The following is a 19,462-nucleotide window of genomic DNA, read 5'->3' on the forward strand; positions in this document are numbered from 1 at the left end:
GGAACCTAAATCTAAGCTGTTCTTGCCATGCTGAATGTGTTACCTTTCATCCTCTGTGACTAATTCCTTGTATGAACAAACCTAAGAAACCTAGGCTCTCCTGTTAAGTCTTCAACTCATTAAGATTTTCAGAAACCACGGTAGGAATCCCATGTTTTCCGTTACCATAACCTTCCTCTGCCTGAGGCATCTCATCTGTAAAATAAGAATAAAAAGCCCCTTTGTTTAACAAACACTTAATGTGGCCGAGACCCGGGACCTCTCCTAGGTGCTGAAAACAGGGTACAGCCAGACACAGGTTTAGTGCTTATGAGAGTTATATGCTGAGCTGGGAGAGATACATAATTAATATGATCATATATTTATATAATGAAGAACTTGGTAGTGGAAAAGATTGAAAGAAAAAAGTAAAAAAAAAGAAAAAGAACAGAGAATCAAAACAGAAGGTACAGGTGTGGTTAGACTGGAAATCAAGTCCACTGCAAACAGCCATTGTGGCACAAGATCACTTCCGAAATAAATAACTGTAACATTCCAATTCTGTGCTCAGAAGAAAAAAAAATGCCTATTAAAGATAAAACTTTTAAAAAGTTTTGGTTTTTCCCAGACAACATCTACTGGAATTGCTAACCAACTGGACTAATTGAAGAAATGTTAAAAGGGTACCACAAAGACGACATAGTAATTAAGAATGCAAACTGCTTTTACTGAAGATCTGAGTTTGGATTCAGGCTCCCGTGTTCTGTGACCCACAACCACTAGTTATTTCAGCTCCATGGGATCTACCGCCTTCTACTGGGTTTCTTGGACATCATGCTCATATGTGTATACACACACACACACACACACACACACACACACACATACACACACACACACAAACACGTAAAGTCACAGAGATAATTAAAAATTAAAAAGTAGACTTTGAAGAAGAATGTTACAGAAGAATCATTTAAGGAGACAAAATAATGAGTCAGAAATTGATATTCATACCAGAAGTCAGTGCATGAGGAACAGAGTAATTAAAACTTGGCTAAAATTAACATTTTCAGTCATGATTGCTCTGTAACATGAAATAATAGCAATATATGTTCATATCTGAAGTAAATATAAAATAGACAGCAACCTAGAGCCGATGGGAAGGAGTAATTGGAAATATAAGATTCCACGGGCTACGTATTAATACGTATTTAACGAGGGGTGAGTCTTTGACACATAGTGTAAATAACAGGTGTGGTGGGAACATATAAAACAAGTGTTTTTTTTTTTTTTTAATTCATCTCGATGCTGAGGACCAGGGATACTAGAACATCTGCTTACATCCTGCTACTAGAAAAAGAGTGGCCTCATCTTTAGTGTCCATTCTTGGGAAGGTGAAAAAAAAAGCCGAGTTATGTCTACTGGGTTTGAAGAACATGTGACTTTTGATGAGTTAGTAACCAGAGTGCCTGCAACATCTACAAAACACAGTACTGGAGAGAACAGTGAAAGATTCAAAGAAGATCACACTGTGCATGGCCCACCTTCTGCTGATTCTTCTACTGACAAACTTGGACAGGTAATTTTCCCACACATTCCAGGTTCACATAAACCTTCCTCTCTTGCCATAGAGATCTTGAATCTTCCACTTTTCCAGGAGTTTCTGGAACTATCCAAATGTTTCCAAGGATCTATAGGACATTACACATTTGACCCGGTGTCCAAAGTCTTCCCACAGATCCTGAAAAGAAATCATACATTCTTCTCTTCCAAAAGGAGTGTCTTTTTTATTCCATCTTTATTAAATTGGGTATTTCTTATTTACATTTCAAATGTTTTTCCCTTTCCTGGTTTCCAGGCTAACATCTCCCTAGCACCTCCCACTCCCCTTCTATAGGGGTGTTCCTCCCGTGATCCACCCCCACATTCTACCCTTTCCCAACAATCCCATTCACTGGGGAGTTCAGTCTTGGCAGGACCAGAGACTTCCCCTTCAACTGGTGCAGGACTCCCAGCTGCCGAGATGGTTCATTTCTGAGCATGTGCACACACGTGTGCTGATGAGCCCGCAAACCCTCTATTCCTCTGGGAGAACGTTGCCCTATAGATATAACAGCCAGAATATAGGCATCGAGGCCATGGCAGTCTGATAGTTCTGCACAGGCTGACAGTCTCCACTGCCCCTTCTGTGACAATTAGTGTTGAATGTCTGGGAATTCTGAAGCGGCTTTTGTTGTATCAACTGACTTGTTAGCAGAAATGTGAAAGATTCAGTAAACCACACAGAGGTAGATCATTTTTCACAGGTTACAGTCTCGGCACTTGTGCTTACCCAGATGCCCTTTTATGGTGTGGATCTGTTTCTCTTCCTCTCCAAGCAGGCTTCAGTGCAGGGAAAAATCCCATTATCTCTTTCTCCATAAAAGGATATTCAGCTCTGGTTTGAAAGTCAAACCAACAGCCATGTGCCATGGAACAACAATGAGGACAGATTCTTTTACGTATGAAAATGTATTCCGAGTGATACTTTGGATTTATAATTGTAAGATTATTACCAGCAGGTAATAAATTAAGATTTAAATATTGTGCTCCATTTAAATGGCAGTTAAGCTTTGGCTGGATCAGGAATCAGCACATTGTTGGGTAAATACTAATTGGGCTGTGATGACATCCTGTAATTAGTTAGGGCTTGGGGGGGAAATAAGATTTCCTTTGCTACCTGCCAATAGCACAAGGCAACATTGAGGCTTCAGGGAGAACGCTCTCAGTGTCAGAAAGGTTTTCATTAGAAGAAGTAGATTGTTGAAGCAGTTCTCTCAGCTCCGGTTGAGAGTCTAATTCTAGACCTGGGTACTTAGATCAACAGTTAGATCGAACTGCAGACAAACAATAGGATGGAGTTCAGGCTGATTAGGCACACAAAGTCATTAGATGAATCAATGAAAAGTAAGCATTTCTTTTCCTGGGCAGAAAAATCAGCACTAGAGCTGCGCGTGCGTGGCGGCAGGCTCGTGTCTCTACAGGTGCTCTCTGAGCCACCTGCAGGTGTAGGATGGTATACAGTCTTTGTCCCAAGTCTACAGGTAACAGGTACTCATCCTGTCTCCGGGCTAGAAGGAAATGAAGTTCAGAGATGTCTTTGTTCAGGTCCACACAGCAAAAGGCAGGGCAGAGAGAGATTTCAGTCTCGGTATGTCTGACTCTTTAAGACATCCTCAGAGACACTGCTGCAAATCTCCACAACCACCAATTGATCCCAAAGCAAAAGTGATCATCAAGATATCTAAGACTTGACTTCCACTGTGCACGGAGAAAAACTTCTGTACGAGTTGAGGTCTCCCCTAGGGTGCACAAGGAAAACCTTCCTCCATTCCCTCCGACCAGCTCTGTGGTGGCGGGAGAGGGAGCAGGAAGTGTCCCCCCATCTTGACAGTTGCAAGGCTGTTTCAGGCTCTGTCCCCACCTTCGGGTTAAGGGTTGGTTGAGGGTGGGGTTTTGGAGAGCCCTGCCTGTACTATCTGAGAATGAAGAACACAGAGATGGGCTCCAGGCCACGTGTGCCCCCTAGCGCCAGTCAGAGGGACGATATCTCCATGAGATCTCACCTGGGAGACCTGCATCCACCTCTGACCTGGGCACAGACGTATCCCTCCAATTTGAGAGGCCACCTGCCCTTTGTAGGTCTGTGAGCGCCTAATAGGGCTAAAGGAAGAGCGTTTAGCTGCACAAGGTCTTTGATTTGGTCTTCAGCGCTAATTAAAGAACAAAACAGGGCATTTCGACAACCCCTTTCTTTTTACATCAAAAACGGATAAATGGAGCCTAATTGCAGTTTCTACTGATGTATTTTATCTATCCAATTTCTGCTTTCTTTCTCTCTCTCCCTCTCCTCTTTCTTTCTTTCTTCCTCTTTCTTTCTTTCTTTCTTTTTGTGTTTGTGAGAGATATGTATGTGTATTCATGTGTTTGAATGTGTATTATGCAGACATGTGTGTATGTGTGATATGATGTCATAGATTTTCATTGCTTTCCTCTCAGATTCTCCGCAGCAAGGTCTTTCAGTTAAAAAAGTCGCATTGATATGACGAGTTCTGCTTGCCACTTTCCTCTCTGGATTCCCTATCTCTGCCTTCCCAGTTTTTAATTATAGGCCACTTCAACACCCACCCCCTTAGACCCCTCCCCCCATTTATGAGGGTTTCCAGGGGAGGGGAGTTGTACGTCTCTGTGTTTCCATGGAAAGTGCTTTAATTGTGGATCCATTTCCCTAGCTTCTGTAGTGTATGTCGAATGCTCATATTTGTATGAGCGAGTATTTTAAACTTCAAAGGAAAGATACCTAAGCCATTTCAGGCCAGGGGGCCATGGATCTTGGTGCATTTGGAATCTAAGTGGTGGTCCTCAGCCTCATCAGTGTCTCTGATGCTGAAATTGTAACCTTTTCTTTTCTTTTTCTTTTTCCTTGTTCATTTTTTTTATATCAGTGTCTATTCATTATCCACAGTGCTGGGTTGCATCAAGACAACTTCCTTTAACCATGTCATGTGCTTTACCCTATTTGACCTTCCTGCTCATCCCCATTCCCAACCCCTGGGCTAGTTAGTCTCTTTCCTTCTCCAGGATTTGTCTGCCTTCGTGACATATGGACATATTTGGTTTTTTTTTTTTTTTTTTTGATCTGTTAAGAACACATAAAGATTCTGTAAAGAATTACAGGACTCACAAATGAGAAAAAAATTACAGTATTTGCTTTCTGGTGTCTGGTTGATTTTGGTTAATGTGGTGGTCTCTAGTTTTTCTACTACCAAAGACTAAATTCAATCCCTTTTGTGGCTGGATAAAATTCCATTGTGTATGTGTACCAGGACTTATTCAATGGTCCATTGATGGATTTAGAGGCAGATTCCACATCTTGGCTACTGAGAATAGTGCCACAATAAGCAAGAGGTGCAGGTATCCTCTGATGTGTTGCCTCTGAGTCCTATGTGTATGGTGGCCAAATGCTCAGGCTGACTGCCATTCACCGACTGGGTCTGAGCCTAAGCTGTGTGCTCTCTCTTTGGGTGGAGGCTTTCCATGAGATGACTCTGTGTGTGTGTTTGTGTGTGTGTGTGTGTGTGTGTGTGTGTGTGTGTTTGGTGAATGACTGTGCACCCTTAGATTGGGATTCTTGATTGAGTTAATGAAACTTATAACTGTGTTGGTGAGCATTGGAGATAGATGTTTACAGCACCCCATCCCTCTATCCCTCCTTACCTCTCTGCTTGTTTCTGCTTCTTTTCCCTTCCCCTTCTTCCTCCACTCCCCCTTTCAAGACAGTGTCTCACTATATAGCCTAGGCTGGCCTCATGCTTGCAATGGTTCCCCTGCCTCAGCCTTCCAAATACCAAAAAGTCCTTTCCTTGGAGGAAGAGAAAGAATTTCAGAGGTGCAGTTGTGGGCATGTGTTGCCAGGAGTGGAGTAGACACCAGACTGTCTGACTTTGTACAAGGAAACTAGGACCAAAGCAGATAGAATTGTGGACAGTGAGGTTGGGCACAGTGCCCACTCCATGTCCCCCACACCTAGAACCATATCACTGGCAAGTCATGTTTTCTAAGGCATCAAGTCATTTCAGTGGTCGGACAGAACATGGCATAGGGATCCTTAGAAACGTGTAAAGCAAAAATATTACCTACAATTTCTACTATAGTAGAAGAAAGGGCACCCAGATTGTGTGTGTGTGTGTTTGTGTGTGTGAGTGTGTGTGTGTGTGTGTGTGTGTGTGAGTGTGTTGGGTCCTAGCAGGAAACAGGGTGTATAGCTGGATTTCAAGATTCTCTGATATTTGTTTATTTTCCTGAGCTTCTGGGTAGAGATATGGCTGTGTGGGTCCGTTTGGTAACTGATCTTTTAAATAGAGAAGGGCTTACATTGGGAGGGCCCATCCCAAGCAAAATGGACAAATACCACATGGTTTTCCTCATTTTGTGGGCCCTAAAATTATTTAAATATTCATTTTGCTCATAGGAAATTGGAGAAGCATGTCTGGGGCTGGAAGGGGGTTGAATAGACCTTGCTAGATTCAGAGGAAGAGGTGCTGCTCCTCTGTTTGCCAGCAGACTAGCCAGGACATCATCAAGTGAACAGGCAAATCATGTTGTAATAACTTGGGGGAACCATGGTGAATTAGGATGAAAAGCATCTCCTCTGTCTCAAGACAGATTCCCCAGGGCCTCTGGGCCATCTCAGACACTGATTAACAAAGGCATCAATATCAGAGCTGAGAGATCCACATGTGAAACTAATCACATTCCTCATTTTTCCCCTCTGGAAGAAACAGATCAATTACAGTCAGGACCAGCTTAGGCACAGCCTAAGTTCCAGCTGCCTTTTCCAGCGCACCACCACCCTTGTTAGTGAAGGTGATATGGAACTGATGAGTGGGCTGCATTCTTGGGTTATGGTTATTCTAATATAACCACTATAGGAAACATCTGTTGCTAGACATAGCACCGTAGTCATGGCCATGCCTGGTTGGTTTCTATTAATATCATTCATGAATCACAGGCTTAAGTGGATTGAGGGGTGAAAGGGTTTGTGGCTGTGGGACAACTTCACTACTGTGGACTTGGCAGGACTGGTCTACCCTGGAATTTCTCCAGTATCCTCCAATTATGTGCTTTCCAATCAAGGTGTTAAATAAGAAAGAGAATGGGTCCAGGTATTATCCAGGAGACCGTGGCTCTTATATCATGGAAACATCGTGATATCAGGCTGAATTAGCACACACTCGATGTTCTCATGCTCTTCTTCAAGCCAGTGGCCTCTTCACTGAGCCCCATGATTATTGATTACTGAGTGAATGTAAGACTGAAAGGGGGTGGCGCTACAGTATTGCCCTGTACATGGCAGCCGGATGTCTTCCTGTTGGCAGAGCACACATTGGTATGACTGCGACTCCTGACAGAGTGCCCAGGGCTGAGAATTTAAATTATGGTCCTTGAATCCCTAACATAATGAGCCATCTCCCAGCCCCTGGTGTTTTGTCTGATGAGTCTGCAAGTTGCATATATAATATGTAAGGAATGGGAATCATGAGGAATGGGAAAAAGAGAGTGTTTGCCTCCTCTGCCCACCCTCTCTGTTCGCAAGGAGGTTGTGGCAATGGCAGGGTGCCCTCATCTTCTCAGTGAACTGGACTTAGTGAATGTTCTCAGGACCTTGGAGAGGGCCAGAGAAGCTGCTTTGTTCTGCAGGATGTTTCTGACTCTTGAATGTTCTGGATGAATTCCAGGTGAATGGATACCTTTACCTCACAGAGAGGGAAATCAAGAGGCTCGATTATTGCACCAGCATCTGGAGTCTGTGGGACCTGTGGGGAGGACTCTGTTCTTTGTCAGCAGTGGTGGGGACACTGGATTCTGCAGTCACATCCTGAGAAGTTCCTGTCTCACTCAGAGACCTCCATTCAGGTAAAGCTGGATCCCCTACTAAACCACAGGGGGAAATTAGTGAGTTTATTACACAGAGAATGTGACTGTCACTATTTCTGATTTGAACATGGGCATTTAGAGAGAGCTGTATACACAATTCTTTGGCTTTTCAGGCACCATTGTTCAAAAGAAATAATTTACAGCAAGGTTAAAGGACAAAGTGAAGTTAAAAATTAAGTAAAATATAGTGATTGAATATACTTGTTTTTATTTAAATTTTCTTTTTGATTTATTTTGTTATTTTATATGTACTTGCACCTTTGTGTGTGTGCTATATGAATATGATATGCTTAGAGATCAGAAAAGGATGTCTGATCCATTCGAACTGGACTCATGGATGGTTGTCATCTGCCACGTGGTTGTTGGGAATGGAACTCGGGTCCTCTGCAAGAGCAGCCATTGCTCTTTAGGACTGGCTTGTCTCTCTAGCCCATCACTTGTTTCTATTCGGTGATTTTCTTTTTGCAAATAAAGTTCCAAGATGGTTTTATGAGTTACATCGTTTGGATCTAGGAATGAAAGTGGATTAGTAACCGCGTGAAACCACAGGCAATACACTTCCTGACCCTCAGTAAGGACAGTTTCATTTGTGTGTGTGTGTGTGTGCGCACACACACATGCACGGGCATGAATATTGTTTGCAGATTCCCTTGGAGGCCAGAAAGGGACCTCAGGTTCCCGGGAGCTGATTGACAGGCAGATGTGAGCTGCTTAAGTGGCTTCCTGGTTGCTGCCGCTGCAGAGAGCCCGTGGGCAGCACCCCACGAGCAAACTTGAGCCCCGGGACCACAGGTAAGACCAACTTTTCTGCTGCAAGAAAGCTGCCTGGTGAGCTTGGGACACACGGAAGCAGAATTCCTGTAGAACCGGGCACGTTCTGTGTTTACCGGAAGTCCCATACCCGCGGATCCCGGCACGCAGCAGCTCTCTGCCCCCAGACCCTGTGAGAGAGAGACCCAACCGCCTGGACAGGTGGGCACTCCTGAGGCTGCAGAGCGGAAGAGACCACCAACACTGCTCACCCCTGCCCACATCCCTGGCCCAAGAGGAAACTGTATAAGGCCTCTGGGCTCCCGTGGGGGAGGGCCCAGGAGTGGCAGGACCCCTGTGCCTGAGACACCACCAGAACCAGAAAGAAACAGACCGGATAAACAGTTCTCTGCACCCAAATCCCGTGGGAGGGAGAGCTGAACCTTCAGAGAGGTAGACAAGCCTGGGAAACCAGAAGAGACTGCTCTCTGCACACACATCTCGGACGCCAGAGGAAAAAGCCAAAGACCATCTGGAACCCTGGTGCACTGAAGCTCCCGGAAACGGTGGCACAGGTCTTCCTGGTTGCTGCCGCTGCAGAGAGCCCGTGGGTAGCACCCCACGAGAGAACTTGAGCCTCGGGACCACAGGTAAGACCAACTTTTCTGCTGCAAGAAAGCTGCCCGGTGAACTCAAGACACAGGCCCACAGGAACAGCTGAAGACCTGTAGAGAGGAAAAACCACACGCCGGAAAGCAGAACACTCTGTCCCCATAACTGCGAGGAAAACAGGTCTATCGCACTCCGGACACACAGGCTTATAGGACAGTCTAGCCACTGTCAGAAATAGCAGAACAAAGTAACACTAGAGATAATCTGATGGCGAGAGGCAAGTGCAGGAACCCAAGCAACAGAAACCAAGACTACATGGCACCATCGGAGCCCAATTCTCCCATCAAAACAAACATGGAATATCCAAACACACCAGAAAAGCAAGATCTAGTTCCAAAATCATTTTTGATCATGATGCTGGAGGACTTCAAGAAAGACGTGAAGAACTCCCTTAGAGAACAAGTAGAAGCCTACAGAGAGGAATCGCAAAAATGCCTGAAAGACTCGCAAAAATCCCTGAAAGAATTCCAGGAAAACATAAATAAACAAGTAGAAGCCCATAGAGAGGAGACACAAAAATCCCTGAAAGAATTCCAGGAAAACATAAATAAACAAGTAGAAGCCCATAGAGAGGAGACACAAAAATCCCTGAAAGAATTCCAGGAAAACACAATCAAACAGTTGAAGGAATTAAAAATGGAAATAGAAGCAATCAAGAAAGAACACATGGAAACAACCCTGGATATAGAAAACCAAAAGAAGAGACAAGGAGCTGTAGATACAAGCTTCACCAACAGAATACAAGAGATGGAAGAGAGAATCTCAGGAGCAGAAGATTCCATAGAAATCATTGACTCAACTGTCAAAGATAATGTAAAGCGGAAAAAGCTACTGGCCCAAAACATACAGGAAATCCAGGACTCAATGAGAAGATCAAACCTAAGGATAATAGGTATAGAAGAGAGTGAAGACTCCCAGCTCAAAGGACCAGTAAATATCTTCAACAAAATCATAGAAGAAAACTTCCCTAACCTAAAAAAAGAGATACCCATAGACATACAAGAAGCCTACAGAACTCCAAATAGATTGGACCAGAAAAGAAACACCTCCCATCACATAATTGTCAAAACACCAAGTGCACAAAATAAAGAAAGAATATTAAAAGCAGTAAGGGAAAAAGGTCAAGTAACATATAAAGGCAGACCTATCAGAATCACACCAGACTTTTTGCCAGAGACTATGAAAGCCAGAAGATCCTGGACTGATGTCATACAGACCCTAAGAGAACACAAATGCCAGCCCAGGTTACTGTATCCTGCAAAACTCTCAATTAACATAGATGGAGAAATCAAGACATTACATGACAAAACCAAATTTACATAATATGTTTCTAAAAATCCAGCACTAGAAAGGATAATAAATGGTAAAGACCAACCTAAGGAGGCAAGCTACACCCTAGAAAAAACAGGAAACTAATCTTGGCAACAAAACAAAGAGAATGAAAGCACACAAACATAACCTCACATCCAAAAATGAATATAACAGGAATCAATAATCACTATTCCTTAATATCTCTCAACATAAATGGTCTCAACTCCCCAATAAAAAGACATAGATTAACAAACTGGATATGCAATGAGGACCCTGCATTCTGCTGCCTACAGGAAACACACCTCAGACACAAAGACAGACACTACCTCAGAGTGAAATGCTGGAAATCAATTTTCCAAGCAAATGGTCAGAAGAAGCAAGCTGGAATTGCCATTCTAATATCAAATCAAATCAATTTTCAACTAAAAGTCATCAAAAAAGATAAGGAAGGACACTTCATATCCATCAAAGGAAAAATCCACGAAGATGAACTCTCAATCCTACATATCTATGCCCCAAATACAAGGGCACCTACATACATAAAAGAAACCTTACTAAAGCTCAAAACACACATTGCACCTCACACAATAATAGTAGGAGATTTCAGCACCCCACTCTCATCAATGGACTGATCATGGAAACAGAAATTAAACAGTAATGTAGACAGACTAAGAGAAGTCATGAGCCAAATGGACTTAACGGATATTTATAGAACATTCTATCCTAAAGCAAAAGGATATACCTTCTTCTCAGCTCCTCATGGTACTTTCTACAAAATTGACCATATAGTTGGTCAAAAAATGGGCCTCAACAGGTACAGAAAGATAGAAATAATCCCATGCGTGCTATCGGACCACCACAACCTAAAGCCGGTCTTCAATAACAATAAGGGAAGAATGCCCACATATACGTGGAAGTTGAACAATGCTTTACTCAACGATAACCTGGTCAAGGAAGAAATAAAGAATTTAAAGACTTCTTAGAATTTAATGAAAATTAGCATACAACATACCCAAACATATGGGACACAATGAAAGCTGTCCTCAGAGGAAAACTCATAGCGCTGAGTTACTGCAGAAAGAAACAGGAAAGACCATATGTAGCCAGTGTGACAGCACACCTAAAAGCTCTAGAACAAAAAGAAGCAAATACACCCAGGAGGAGTAGAAGGCAGGAAATAATCAAACTCAGAGCTGAAATCAACCAAGTAGAAACAAAAAGGACCATAGAAAGAATCAGTACAACCAAAAGTTGGTTCTTTGAGAAAAATCAACAAGATAGATAAACCCTTAGCCAGACTAACGAGAGGACCAAGAGAGTGTGTCCAAATTAACAAAATCAGAAATGAAAAGGGAGACATAACTACAGATTCAGAGGACATTCAAAAATCATCAGATCTTACTATAAAAGCCTATATTCAACAAAATTTGAAAATTGCAGGAAATGGACAATTTCCTAGAAAGATACCAAGAACCGAAGTTAAATCAGGAACAGATAAACTAGTTAAACAACCCCATAACTCCTAAGGAAATACAAGCAGTCATTAAAGGTCTCCCAACCAAAAGAGCTCAGATCCAGATGGGTTTAGTGCAGAATTCTATCAGACCTTCATAGAAGACCTCATGCCAATACTATCCAAACTACTCCACAAAATTGAAAAAAAAATGAAGAACTATCGAATTCCTTCTATGAAGCCACAATTACTCTTATACCTAAACCACACAAAGACCCAAAATGAAAGAGAACTTCAGACCAATTTCTCTTACAAATATCGACGCAAAAATAGTCATTACAATTCTGGCAAATCGAATCCAAGAGCACATCAAAACAATCGTCCACCATGATCAAGTTGACTTCATCCTAGTCATGTAAAGATGGTTTAATATACGGAAAACCATCAACGTGCTCCATTATACAAACTAACTGAAAGAACAAAACCACATGATCATTTCATTAGATGCGGAGAAAGCATTTGAAAAAATTCAACACCCCTTCATGATAAAAGTCCTGGAAAGAATAGAAATGAATGGAAAGATCTCCCATGCTCATGGAATGGCTGGATTAATATAGTAAAAATGGACATTTTACCAAAAGCGATCTACAGATTCAATGCAATCCCCATCAAAATACCAATCCAATTCTACAAAGTGTAAGACAGAACAATTTTCAAATTCATCTGAAATAACAAAAAAAAAAAAAAAAAACCCAGGATAGCTAAAACTATCCTCAACAATAAAAGGACTTCAGGGGGAATCACTATCCTTCAACTCAAGCAGGATTACAGAGCAATAGTGATAAAGAACTGCATAGTATTCGTACTGAGACAGACAGATAGACCAATGGAACAGAATTGAAGCCCCAGAAATGAACCCACACACCTCTGGGCACTTGATTTTTGACAAAGGAGCCAAAACCATCCAATGGAAAAAAGATAGCATTTTCAGCAAATGGTGCTGGGTCAACTGGAGGTCAACATGTAGAAGAATGCAGATCGATCCATGCTTATCACCCTGTACAAAGCTTAAGTCCAAGTGGATCAAGGACCTCCACATCAAACCAGATACACTCAAACTAATAGAAGAAACACTAGGGAAGCATCTGGAACACATGGGCACTGGAAAAAATTTCCTGAACAAAACACCAATGGCTTATGCTCTAAGATCAAGAATCGACAAATGGGATCTCATAAAACTGCAAAGCTTCTGTAAGGCAAAGGACACTGTGGTTAGGACAAAACGGCAACCAACAGATTGGGAAAGATCTTTACCAATCCTACAACAGATAGAGGCCTTATATCCAAAATATACAAAGAACTCAAGAAGTTAGACCGCAGGGAAACAAATAACCCTATTAAAAAATGGGGTTCGGGGCTGGGGATTTAGCTCAGTGGTAGAGCACTTACCTAGGAAGCGCAAGGCCCTGGGTTCGGTCCCCAGCTCCGAAAAAAAGAACCAAAAAAAAAAATGGGGTTCAGAGCTAAACAAAGAATTCACAGCTGAGGAATGCCGAATGGCTGAGAAACACCTAAAGAAATATTAAACATCTTAAGTTATAAGAGAAATGCAAATCAAAACAATCCTGAGATTTCACCTCACACCAGTGAGAATGGCTAAGTTCAAAAACTGAGGTGACAGCAGATGCTGGCGAGGATGTGGAGAAAGAGGAACACTCCTCCATTGTTGGTGGGATTGCAGACTGGTAAAACCATTCTGGAAATCAGTCTGGAGGTTCCTCAGAAAATTGGACATTGAACTGCCTGAAGATCCAGCTATACCTCTCTTTGGCGTATACCCAAAAGATGCTCCAACATATAAAAAAGACACGTGCTCCACTATGTTCATCGCAGATTTATTTATAATAGCCAGAAAATGGAAAGAACCCAGATGCCCTTCAACAGAGGAATGGATACAGAAAATGTGGTACATCTACACAATGGAATATTACTCAGCTATCAAAAAAGCTGAGTTTATGAAATTCGTAGGCAAATGGTTGGAACTGGAAAATATCATCCTGAGGGAGCTAACCCAATCACAGAAAGACACACATGGTATGCACTCATTGATAAGTGGCTATTAGCCCAAATGCTTGAATAACCTAGATCCCTAGAACAAAGGAAACTCAAGAAGGATGATCAAAATGTGAATGCTTCACTCCTTCTTTAAATGAGAAAAAGAATACCCTTGGCAGGGAAGGGAGAGGCAAAGATTAAAACAGAGACTGAAGGAATACCCATTCAGAGCCTGCCCCACATGTGGCCCATACATATACAGCCACCCAATTAGACAAGATGGATGAAGCAAAGAAGTGCAGACCGACAGGAGCCGGATGTAGATCGCTCCTGAGAGACACAGCCAGAATACAGCAAATACAGAGGCAAATGTCAGCAGCAAACCCCTGAATTGAGAATAGGTCCCCCGTTGAAGGAATCAGAGAAAGAACTGGAAGAGCTTGAAGGGGCTCGAGACCCCAAAAGTACAACAATGTCAAGCAACCAGAGCTTCCAGGGACTAAGCCACTACCTAAAGACTATATATGGACTGACCCTGGACTCTGACCCCATAGGTAGCAATGAATATCCTAGTAAGAGCACCAGTGGAAGGGGAAGCCCTGGGACCTGCTAAGACTGAACCCCCAGTGAACTAGATTGTCGGGGGGAGGATGGCAATGGGGGGAGGTTGGGAGGGGAACACACATAAAGGAGGGGAGGGGGAGGGATTTGGGGATGTTTGCCTGGAAACCGGGAAAGGGAATAACACTCGAAATGTAAATAAGAAATACTCAAGTTAATAAAAAAAAAAAGAAGTGCATGCCTCAAGGAACAGATTATAGATCTTTCCTGAGAGACACAGCTAGAGCAGGTCCAATACAGAAATGAAAGCTAGTGGCAAACCAGTGAACTGAGAGCGGACCTCCTGCTGGTATATTTTGAAATAGGATTACAAGAGCTGAAGGAGAGTTCAACACCATTAGAACAACAATGCCAATGAACCAGATATTTCACATACTAAACCAATATTCAAAGACTGTACATGGACAGACCCAAGACTCCAACTGCATATGTAGCAGAGGATGGCACCAAAGGAAGGGGAAGCCCTTTGGTTTCATCACTAGTTTTAACTCCCAGTTTATGGGAATGTCAAGGGCCAATAAGTGTGGTTTTAGAAGAACTGGATGGGGACTGCTTAGGGATCTTATGGAAAGGAAACTGGAAAAAGGACATAACATTTCTAATGAAAATATAGAAGTATCCATTTAAAAAAGCAAACAAAAAATGTTAAAAATGAAAGAAATTATAGAAGAGAACTGCCTGCTATTCTGTTAGTCACCCCTATTGACTCAGAAATATAAAGAGTCGCTGTCAATGAATGGTAGTCAGAGTAATCCTAGTTGAAAGACTGAGATGATGAAGTCTCAACTAGAAGCACTTTCCTCTCCCAGATATCAGTGTCAGACACAACATGCACACTGTAGGAATCCAAAGCATGGAGCAGTTTACACTGAGCTGAGGATACGATCATTGCCATTCCCTTTTCCCTTAGGATTTTTTTCTACTGGGCAAATAGAATAAAATTGATGAGCTCTCAGGAAAACAGCGCCCTTCCCACCATTTGGCTTTTGGAATAAAGAAATTAGTGATATAAACTCTCTGATTCCAGGAACCATAAAAAGCAGGGAAGTCCAGATAATTCTAAGAGAAACACAGCTCCAGGTTTGCATATGTGGACGGCTCAGATCCAGGCTATCTCTTCAGCTAACCCACACAGCTCCTACCCAGGACTCATGTAGATTTCCCATGGACCAATATTTCTTCCTTTTTTTATACCTAGTCAGAAGGCCAGGTAACTTATCCCCATCTCTGATCTGTTCATCCTTTTTTTCTCCTCCCCAAAGGCTGTTTACTCTGAATTATAGGCCAATTAGTAAACCGTAGAGGTACTGAAGGGATATCAGAGAGCCATATGCAGACAGGACAACACTTGTGACACCACTGAAGAAACTAGGGCTCTCCAGGATACAAGAGATTTTTTCAGGGAGCGACAAATGAAAATGTCACTGAGAACTGCCATGACTTACCTGCTGGAGAGCTGTCTTTACATTGACCAGATTTGGCGGTGCTCTTTCCAGATTACGCTCCTGTGATGCTGTGGAAACCTTTACTTATTACATCACTCTAAAATTAGAGAGTTCTCTGTGCTTCATTAGTGGTTGCCTGCTCTGAATGGAGAAAGTTAGTCAGGGACTTGGAATTGGTAGAAAAGATCTAGTAACATGGAGTGGAGGAGATTCTTCTGGATAATAATTTTATTCCCAGGTCCATTCCTGTGACATAAAGTTCAATTTCTTAGGTTTTCTCTTTTTCCCAATGCCCAATATTTTCCCTAGAGACATTTAATTGAGTGAATATTCTAGTATATTTTCTTTTTTTTTCTTTTTTTCTCTTATTTTTCGGAGCTGGGGACTGAACGAACCCAAGACCTTGAACTGGCTAGGCAAGCGCTCTACCACTGAGCTAAATCCCCAACCCTGTATTACATTTTCTTATTGTACATTCCTTGATAGGGAACTTTATATATATTCCTGAATGTATACTCAAAAATTCTGTTTACGAATTCAAGTTTTTGCAATGGTTTTTGAAACAAAGAAGGCCCACCTATAGAGTGAATATAACAGTGTATATATTGTGTACCTACTTCAAATGATAAACTCAAAAATCCTTATTTTAAACAAAAATTACCAGACATCAGTAAAGCAAAGGACAACATGGAGTATAGAATGCGGTTCTGCAGTCCCATTAAATTTCAGTTCTGTAATATCTACCTTCCTGTTTTCCCATGTCTATACTTGTGGGTTTTGGATGTTTTACCATGTTTCTCTCTTGAAGGAAAATATAAGATTCAGGAGGAAGGACAGGGAGAGGAATGGCTGGAAGTTCAGGGAAACCTCAACTTCAATAGTTTCATAAGAACAGGAGGAAGTCTATTTGGCATTTGTGAATTCTACAATCTTGACATAGTTGTGCAGATTTCATGTAAAAATTCCACCTAACTTCATAGTTGTGTGTATATATATATATATATATATATATATATATATGTGTGTGTGTGTGTGTGTGTGTGTGTGTGTGTGTGTGTGTATATATTTAGATATATATTTAGATAGATAGATATATTTATATATGTAGATAGATGTAGATATATATGCAGATGTGGATGTAGCTGAAGATATAGATGTAGATATAGATATACAGATACAGATACAGATACAGATACAGATACAGATACAGATACAGATACAGATATAGATAGATAAACATATCAGCCACCAAAACTAGAAAAGATTTTTGAAGCTAAGAAGTACATGCTGCCAGGTTCCTGACAAACACAGCCAGAGCATGGTAAATACAGATGTGAATGTTAGTGGCAAACCAATGACCTGAAAATAGACCTCTTGTTAGTAGATTATAAGAAAGGATTACAAGAGTAATAGGGACTTTTAGCCCCATAAGAACAACAATGCCAAGGAACCAGAGCATTCTGGTACTAAACCAGTATTAAAAGACTGTACATGGAGAGACCTATGGTTCAAAATACACAGGTAGCAGAGGATGGACTTTTTGGGCACCAATGGATGCAGAAGCCCTTTGTCCTCCCTTGGTTTGACTGCCATTTCAAGGGAATGTCAAAGGGCAGTAAGAGCGATTATAGAATAATTGGAGGCGGACAGGTTAGGTACCTAACCAACAGAAAACTGGCATTGGAAACAATACTTGAAATGTAAATATAGAAATAACCCATTCAAAAAAGCAATAATATTTGCTATAAAAATTTAAAAAAAATTAAAGAAATAAAAGAAAAGAGAATTGCCAGCTAATCACACCTATTCACTCAGAAATATACAGGGTCACTCTCAGGGAATGGTAGTCAGAGTAATATTAGAACCTCTAGACCTCTGCTCTCTCCCAGATATCAGTGTCAGACACAAAATGCACTATAGGAATCCAAAGTATGGAATAGTTTACTCTGAGATGAGGACACAATATTTGACTTTCCCTTCTACCTTAGGACAATTTTCTTCTGGGCAAATGAATAAAAGTGATGACCTCTCAGGAAAACAACTCGGCCTTTCCCAACACCTGGCTTTGGAATAAGGAAATAAATGATATAAACTCTTTGATTTCCGGGAACCATAACCAAAAGGGAAGACCAGATGAGAGGCTCTCATCTCGTGAATCTCAGATGTGGAAGGCTCAGATCAAGGATATCTCTTCAATGAACTCAGTCAACATCTACCCATGAAACACTGAGCTTTCCCATGGACGACATATTTCTAGCATTTTTTATACCAAGACAAAACCAGCTTTCTTCTTTCCATCTCTGATCTCTTCCTCCACCTTGTTCTCACTCCCAAATGGCTATTTACTCTGCATTAGAGGCAAAATAGTAAACACTAAAGGTATTGAAGCAATATCTAAGAGGCAGTTGCTTTCAGCACAGCACTTGTGATATCATGGAAGAAGGTAGGGCTTTCCAGGGTACAAGAGATTTTTCAGGTGGGGCCTAATGATGATGTCACTGAGAACTGTCATGGCATACCTGCTAAACATTCCTCCCAATGACCAGATGCAAAGGTGGCCTTTCCAGGAGTGTCTCCTGTGACACAGTGGAAACATTGATGTACTACATCTCTCTAAAGCTAAAGACTTCTCTTTGCTTCATTAGTGGTAACATATCAGGATGGGGAAAGATACTCAGGGGTTTGGCATGGGTAGAAATGATTTAGGAACAAGGACGGGAGTAGATACTTCTAGATAATATTTTTATTCCCAGGTTCATTCCTGTGACATACAGTTCAATTTTCTTGGTTTTCTCTGTTTCCCAAAGACCTGTATTTTCCCTACAGACCTTAATTGAGTAAATATTGTATTTCATATTCTCATTGTACTGTCCTAGTTAGGGGACTTTATAAATATTCTTGAATGTGTACTCAAAAATTCTGCTTTCCAACTCCATTTTCTGCCATGATTTTGGCAACAAAGGGGCCCATCTATACAGTGAGTATAACAGTGTAAATATTGTGTACCTACTTCAAATGATGAACTCCCAATTTCTTATTTTATCCAAAATTTTTCAGACATCAGTAAATCAAAGGACCACATGGTGTATAGAATTCGTTTCTCTAGTCCCTTTTGATATCAACACTACAGTATCTACCTTCCAGTGTTCCAGTGCCAGATGTGAGGGTTTTGGAAGCTTTATCGTGATTCTTTCTTAAGGCCAAACATGAGATGCAGGAGGATGGGCAGGGAAAAGAATGGCTTGAGGACCAGTGAAACCTCAACTTCAATAAGTTCATGAGAACAGGAGGAAGTCTATTTGGCATTGTCCTTTGTGGATTTTACATTCTTGACCTGGTTGCACAGAATCCATGTTAAAATTCCACCTTACGTCATAACTGTAGCAGCCATCAAGCATATATATATATATATATATATATATATATATATATATATATATATATGCCACCAAAACTAGATAATAATGATGAAGCTAAGAAGTGCATTCTCCCAATAAATAGATACAGAACTTTCCTTAGAGACACAGATAGATCATGTAAAATACAGAAGCGAGTGCTAATGGCAAACAAGTAAATGGACCTCTTGTTGGTAGATTTTGAGAAAGGATTACAAGAGATGAAGGGGCTTTCAAACGCATAAGAACAACAATGTCAATGAACCAGTGCTTTCTGGTAGTAAACCAATATTCAAAAATGGTTC

At 41.4% G+C, this 19,462-nt stretch overlaps 1 long non-coding RNA gene across 1 annotated transcript in view; it reads right to left on the reverse strand.

Annotated features, from left to right (window-relative positions):
• Positions 1–7,654: 7,654 nt before the first annotated feature.
• Positions 7,655–19,462, reverse strand: part of LOC134484733 (uncharacterized) — a 15,836-nt gene continuing 4,028 nt past the window's right edge. Inside the window, exons 2-3 of the long non-coding RNA XR_010062464.1 lie at positions 15,763–15,903; positions 7,655–7,964 (exon numbers count right to left, since the gene is read on the reverse strand). This is a non-coding gene — a long non-coding RNA (uncharacterized LOC134484733). The remainder of the gene's footprint in view (positions 7,965–15,762; positions 15,904–19,462) is intronic.

Source organism: Rattus norvegicus, assembly GCF_036323735.1.
Source record: "Rattus norvegicus strain BN/NHsdMcwi chromosome Y unlocalized genomic scaffold, GRCr8 chrY_unlocalized_4, whole genome shotgun sequence".
Lineage (NCBI taxonomy): Eukaryota > Metazoa > Chordata > Mammalia > Rodentia > Muridae > Rattus > Rattus norvegicus.